At 42.5% G+C, this 7,614-nt stretch overlaps 1 long non-coding RNA gene across 1 annotated transcript; it reads left to right on the plus strand.

The window, feature by feature from the left end:
* Positions 1 to 216: 216 nt before the first annotated feature.
* On the plus strand, positions 217 to 7,092 carry LOC144285372 (uncharacterized). The gene is made up of 2 exons (XR_013353648.1): positions 217 to 335; positions 5,540 to 7,092. It is a non-coding gene; the product is annotated as an uncharacterized LOC144285372 (long non-coding RNA).
* The last annotated feature ends 522 nt before the right edge of the window (positions 7,093 to 7,614 follow it).

Genomic DNA, 7,614 nt, shown 5'->3' on the forward strand with positions numbered 1-7,614 from the left:
GGACCCAGGGAGTTGAACTTGTCCGTATCTTCCCCGGGCTCTGCTGGGCTGGCCTTTCATGTGAGCAGGAAGGAAATGACCGACAACTTTCTCGTCTTTATGGAAGGCAGACTTTATTTCCAGCTCTCAGGTCAAAAGGTGGCGGAAAGAAAACAAAACCACTAAGAGATAAAGGCTAAAAATAATGTCCCGTAGGGTGAATCAACACAGTTTGGGACTCTGAAGACAGCAACAAGGCAAGGATGTGCGTAGGGCTAAATCTGCGTCATCCTTAACAGGTGGTCGTGACCAAAATCAAAATGCCTGGACAGGAGAGGAAGAGGCTCTGCAAACAGGTGTGCTGGGGGGAAGGCGTGGGGAGGGAAGAGGAAAGAACCATTTAAACAAGCCTGGGCTTGGAGCCCAGACACTTTCCCAGCAGTCCACCTCTGGGAGAGCCCAAGGGTTGGGCATGGGCTGGGAAGGAGCTAAATTTGATTTGGGGTTTTGTGGTTTGTGTGATGCACTTTGAGTTTAAAATAGAAATCGATGTGTTTATGCAGTTGGGCTTTCTTTCTCCTTGCTTTTAATTGTCACTTTAGAAGAAATAAATCCATGATTCACAGACTAATGCCAAAAAAAAAGGGGGGGGGATTCTCATTTGGTGATTTCCTATTTTATAGGAAGCAATGGGAGAAGGGGTTTAAAAATCACACTAAATACATCCGTTATGGACTTTTGATGATGATGATGAGTATAAAGATGATTTATTTTAGTTAGAAGCACTTGCGCTTCTAGCAACTTTCCAGTTTGGACATATAGCCATCTGGGTGATCGATACACTGGTCATTATCAACCATATTTTATAGTTTAGCAAAATGAGATCAGATAAGCTAAAGGGACTTATCTTTGTAGACTGAGCTATAATAATCATACATGCACACACACACACAGGCCAGTCAGAATCATTATTTCTCTACCTGTACCATTAGGTAGACCTCCAAATTAGGTAGAGAAGGTTGGTATTAGATCTGTGGAGCATAATGCCAAAAGCAATACTCACACAGAAGTATGAGGAAGAATCTAGCCCACCTAATTTAGTAACAGCTAGACCCCAAGGGACACCTGGGTGGCTTGGCAGTTGAACGTCTGTCTTTGGCTCGGGTCATGATCTCGGGATCCTGGGATCGAACACCTTCCCCCAGGGAGCCAGCTTCTCCCTCTGCCTATATCTCTGCCTCTCTCTTTGTGTTTCTCATGAATAAATAAAATCTTAAAAAAAAAAAAAAGCTAGACCCCATAGGGATCTGAGCATCACCACCTTACCAGGCCTTTTGGACTATCTGCTGCATAGCTCTATCAGGATGTCCCACTGGCATCATGCCTACATTTGTGAGATGGGACTGGTTATCTTTCTTTATTCCCTTTACCCCTTTCTCATCCTTCCTTCCATTTCTCTGTTAACGTCACTTTTTTTCCCCAGACTCGGGAAAAAACGAGCTCCCAATTTCTCTACCTGCCTTGCCTTCTACCTTCAACCCCCTCTCTTGCTTCATCCACTGAAATGACTCTCATATGTGTCTTTCTCATCTCCTGTTTTAGTCTATCATTTCTCCCACCCCAACAAATGAAATAATTTCTAACTTCCCACTATCTCTAGGTCTATTCCAGCTCCCATCCATCTCACATACTATTCCGGCCAATCTTTCCTTAGATATAACTAGAACACTACTCTGCTCAACATCCTTCACATGCCACAAAATAAAATCTAAACTCATAGGCCATGACAACACTAAAAGACCATTTTCCTCTAAATATACACTCTTAGTGTCCATCACACAAATCCCTACATCTCCCTTCTTTGTCCTTCAATGCCCAGTCAGATATTCACTACTGAATGAAACCTCCCTCAATTCTCTGAGCCATTAGACATCCCATTCTTCCCCTCTGTCCCCAATAGACTCAGTACCTCCCTTGCACCACTTATCACATTTCATCTTTTAAAACAGTGCTCTGTATGTTTCCTAAGAAGTTGTAAAGCCTTTCAAGGGATGCCCTATCCTATTCATCTTTACATCTTGGAGAGTAAGAAGAAGATGGAAAGAAGAGAGAACTGAACTATCATACTCCAGAGTGTGGTCCTAACAAGCTATAACCGTAACAGACATTACGGATGGGTTTTCACAGCTACCCCGGACAGTACAACCAGTTTTCCCAAGGAGGTAATAAATTTTCACCAGGACATTTATGTCCTCTTGCCCGGTTCCCCCTGAGAACAGCTAAATTATGCCATGACCACTATAAACAATGGCTCTGGATCAGGCTATAGGCTGAAACAAAAACAGAATGTAGAGCACAAATCTAGAATTGGGATCACCAAAGAAAAGCCAAGGCAGAGGCAGGTGGAGGAGCTGGCAGGAGTGATATCTACAGGTACTGAAGCTGGAAACCTGACTTGGAATGGACAGGAGCAGACACACAAACAGGCACAAAGTCTGGAGAGGCCAGCTGTAGAGTCGGGAACAAAACAAAACCCCGGCCAGCAAGGGGGCCTGGACACCAACAAGAAGAATGGGCAAGGAGTCAAGTTCAAGCAAGCCCAAGGCCAGAGCTCCAGTATGTGCCAGCCATTACTTTCCCTCTTGCTAGATGTTTCTGAGAAGGCAGGATGCAATTCTGAATGTTATCTGACTTGGGACTTTTAGGTGGAGATTAGTGGAAGGACAAGGATGGTGGGAGGGAAGCTGGTTCAGAAACTTCTGATAATTTATTCCTATATTCCCAAAAGCACATGGTGCAATGGAAAGCGTATAGCAAATACTCCCTTAACACTTGCCGATTACCTGTTAGATCACAGAGTCTGTCTGTTTGTTGTTCTCTTATGAGCAAAAATAAATCAAGGCTATTCATGGTCCTCTTGCTCAAACTAGCACAACAAATCAAAAAGGATTCAAAAGAAGCCAATTCCTTTGCTCAGGGCAGAGCTGAGCCCCAAGGGAGGAAGAGCACTCTGCTTCCTAAGCCTGGGTAACTGGAAATGCCACCTCTCTTTGAGAGAGTAAGCAAAGAGTCCCTGCCTATTTTAGGAGCAACATAAGAATTCTCCAAGATGTTACGATTTCGAGCAGCAGTAGAGAAGCTAGAGCGAGTACAGTCAAAACTAGATTACTTCCAGAAAGCTTCACTCCGCTCCATAAAAGTACTTAGAAAACACATTTTCTTTCCCAGATAAGAAAATTCATCATATGTCATCATCAAATTTCCCAAAAAAGTCCAAGTTATCTGTTACGAGTGTCAAAATTCAAAGCCAATTGTTCACTCCTATCAGGGCCCTTTCTGAAATCTGAAATTCCCTGATGAATTGGACCTGGCAAGATACAATCTGCCCCTGGAGGTGAGAGGACAGTAGGGTTTATCTTCAGCTATTTCCGTCTGTCCCCTTTGCTCTCTGATCCCTTGAAACCAACTCATTCTATTTCGAATGGTGTAGCCAGTAACCAAAGTCATCAGGAAAAGCCTATTTTTCATCATTTTTGAAATCTCTAATATTTAGTTTAGGATATTTTATGACATAGAAAAGCTTAGAACCTTTAAATGAAATACCTCTCAGTGTGGGTCACATTACAAGATATTTCCTTTCTGCTAAACAAGCATAAAAAACTTTAAAACCCATGAACAAAATTAATATATTTTTTAAAGATCTTATTTATTTATTCATGAGACACACACAGAGAGAGGCAGAGGCATAGACAGAGGGAGAAGCAGGCTCCCTGCAGGAAGCCCAATGTGGGACTCAATCCCTGAACCCCCGGATCACGCCCTGGGCTGAAAGCAGATGCTCAACCACTGAGCCACCCAGGCGTCCCTAAAATTAATATTTCTTAACTAGGACATTTTAGTCAGTTGGTTTCGATCACTAACGTTGTGATCAAATCATTCTTCTCCATAGTAGAATTTGTTTATAATTTATTCTTTTAATGATTTTAGGAACAAAATCAACCCCTTTTACGGCTGCTCAAATGATGGGTTGTAACTGGCTATCAGTCAACTATCAGCCTCTAAAGAGGAAGGCAACACAGTCACTAAAATCCATAATCTCTATCAATACCTTTGGCTGTAAAGAATGTGTCCCTTATAAGTTTTGCCATAAACTAATGCCATAATGTGAAGTTTGCATAATTGTGCCTATTGATATGCCAAAAATTTATTAATGAAGAAATGGTGGGTATAAGAGAAGGTTCTCAGTAAAATATAAAATGTGGGTTCAAAAGTATTTTTTCCCTTACCCTTACAGAAAAGAGGGGGGGGGGAAGAGACAAAGGTTAATAGAATCTCACTGTCATATTCAAATATATACAAATGTCCCCTGATTGGACACACACATATCCTGCAGGGCTCTAGTGGAGCCATTTGCCTCTCAGGCTAAGTACAAGGAATACCATGGGTCAACTTAGGCAAGTGATTGCCCCAAAAATGTGTCTTCCAGGCCTAACTCTGCTGGCCAGTCAACCCATCTCAGACATTCCTGGAATATCATTTCTTCTCATCTCTGCCTGGGCAGAATATAAAACTGATAACAGGGATCCCCAGGTGGTGCAGCGGTTTAGGGCCTGCCTTTGGCCCAGGGCGCGATCCTGGAGACCCGGGATCGAATCCCACGTCGGGCTCCCAGTGCATGGAGCCTGCTTCTCCCTCTGCCTGTGTCTCTGCCTCTCTCTCTCTGTGTGTATGACTATCATAAATAAATAAAAATTTAAAAAAAACTGATAACACACACCTGACATGCACAACATCATTCTTACCAAACAGCAGCATCACAAAAAACTAAATACCATTTGTAGAATGACTTGCACATATAGAGCATGGAATGTGACGCTGTCATTTTAGGCAAAAAGTGATTCTGGATGTCTTGACGCACAAGGAGTTTTTAGAGAAACACCTGACGTGCTACCAGCAAGTCTGAGTTCCCGCATGCAGCAGGGCACCATTTACAGAAAGCCCACATCACAAAAGAGCACAGAGGAGACCCTCTAGAAGGATGAGCAGATGGGGCTAGACTACTGGCATGGAGGGTAGCCATCAACAATGGCTTTGGGTTTATTTCTAAGTTTTCACCATGAGACACTACTGATGTATTTCCCAGATAAATGCCCTCGGTTCCCCTCCCTTCTGCCAACAAGGGTTTCTGTGTAGACACAGTAGCCTGTTTAATTATGAACTGGGCAGCTCTCAAGATGAGCCCACCAAACACCCATGTTGGGCCATCCAGTCCACATAGGACATACCACATGGACAAGAAGTCCATATTCTTGGGAGATGTCTCTTAGCACTGAGGTCTGGTTTTTAAAAGCCACTCTTAACCTGCAGAGCCCAGAATAGTGGTTTTATCTTTTCAATCAACTTTTGTGAGAATTGTCTATTTCCATCATTTCGTCGCCCATGTTGCCCCAAGACCCTCTGGGACCCCTCTGCTCTCTGAGACTTCCTCTGCTGGCTCCCCACATCCCAGCATCTCTTTCTTGGAATTAACAAATCTTTTTTTTTTTTTTTTTTTTTGTAGGTTTCCCAAGTCCCTCATGAGCTGTTGCACATAAACTGGAATTAAAAACGATGACAAAAATCTAGACCATTTTCCTTTCTCCAGTTGACCAGGCTTCTCCAGACTAGAGTGACAACGGCAATAATTTATGATGATGCTCCAAGTAAACTAATAATGCAGACCACACTAATAAAACATTGTACATCGAGAACCATGCTAATGACCACACAGTGGTCACAAAATGAACATTTTCCCTGAACTCTTCATCCAAAAACATCCCACAGCACTTGCCAGTTTTCAGATATGAAGAAGCCTTTGCCCTCTTCACCACCAACGTGCTGGCTGCTCCCAGAGAGCACAAACAGCCGAGATAGGAAGTGTGCACCTCAAACTGGAAAATAACAAATATGTGAACCAGCTTTTGAAATTCCCCTCCACCCTGGACTGGAGCCAGGACACCACGTCTTCACGCTTCCAGCCGTGCATGAAGGATGTTTGGGGACTTTTCTGATCCAAGACCCACAGGACTGTTTCATGTTGACTTCCAGGGGACAGAGCACTGAGTGAAAGCATCACTTGCCATGGTCTGACTTTTATATCTTCTTTTTAAAATTTATTTAAATGTGTCATAGCAGCTAACCACATCTGCAACTCTATTGCATCCCATTTAAGAAATAGGATAAAAGACTCAAGTCCATCATTTTGTATTTTTTTTTCTAAGTAAGGATTTAAATTATCAACTTGAAACAGAAAGAATCTACAAGTCTGCAACTGAGTATTATTCAAAGACAGGTAAAAGCAGGGAATACCACCAAACCTGACAACTCACCGTACATGAGCTTATCAATACAAAGACACCTGGTCGATTCTAAAGGGCTCTGCAAACATAAGAAATGATTTTCAAGGCTATCATAAAAGGTCTCACAAGGACTTTGACCTACGCATATTGTATAGCACCGAGTGGAGTTTTGGCAGCACACACAATATTTTTGTGATTATTACTCACTGTTATTAATACAAATAATTGACGTAACAGCTGTTCGTGGGCCAAACACTCATGTTTGATATGGAGCTACCAGAAAGGACTTCCAAATTTTCTCAGCCTGCTTCCTCTTCCCCTCCCCCTGGGACCCCAAAGCCACACAGGATGACTCAAGGAGATCACGTGTCTGTGGCATTTTGTGTGTCTGTGCGAACCAGCATGCGTAGACATCACGCTCTCCTTTGAGGGATTTGCACTAAAAAGATGGTAAGGAAGGGGCAAAGCTGAATGTCAGAGGTGACTTCCAATCAGGATATCCCACCTGGAAGCCAGCCAGCTTCCGCTCCTTTGAATTCGGCAAGAAAAAGACTTGACCTTTCTTACAAATCAACCTACAAGCCCTTAGGCACGGCCACCGGCCACCGTGGGGTCTGTCTTGACTCTGACTCGAAATCATTTGGTAACAAGTGAATTCCTGAAACTGACCTCCGTTTGGCAACAAGGTCTGAACATTCAAAGCTGCTTAGTCATTCCCCTTTAAAAATTCACTTAAAAAATAAATTAATTAAAAATAAAAATTCACCTTGAAGTATTTCTCGAATGATTACTCTCAGGAGTCCAGCCAGAACCTGGACAATGTCCTATGTTGCTGATGAGAGGTTATGTGGGGTAAGACATTTTAAAAAAGTAGTTTTGCCTTATTTGATAACACATGTTATATACTTACATGCTACTGAAGATGCTCTTGACATAGAAATCCTGTCTCTAGGAATTTAACCCAGGAAGCATTTGTAGTGTCACAGAGAATCGGCTACAGAAACAACTTTTATAAAATAGTCAAGAGGAAGGAAAAATTGAAAAACGGACCCCTGACAAACCCAAGAATAGTGGCCAGTCACATGAATGAGGGACTATTCATGTATGTGTCTGCTCTGCTGTTGTTAAGGAATGGGAATACTTAAAAGGAATAAAAGCAAAAATGTCCCCATTTTTAGAAACGTATATATTTTGTAAATTGTATGCATTATGTAGGTTGAGATATTGTGAGTCTTGGATGTGGACAGGAGAGAAAAAAAAATGCCTATGTGCACATGCACACACGCACACACACAGA

Source organism: Canis aureus, chromosome 16 (assembly GCF_053574225.1).
Source record: "Canis aureus isolate CA01 chromosome 16, VMU_Caureus_v.1.0, whole genome shotgun sequence".
Lineage (NCBI taxonomy): Eukaryota > Metazoa > Chordata > Mammalia > Carnivora > Canidae > Canis > Canis aureus.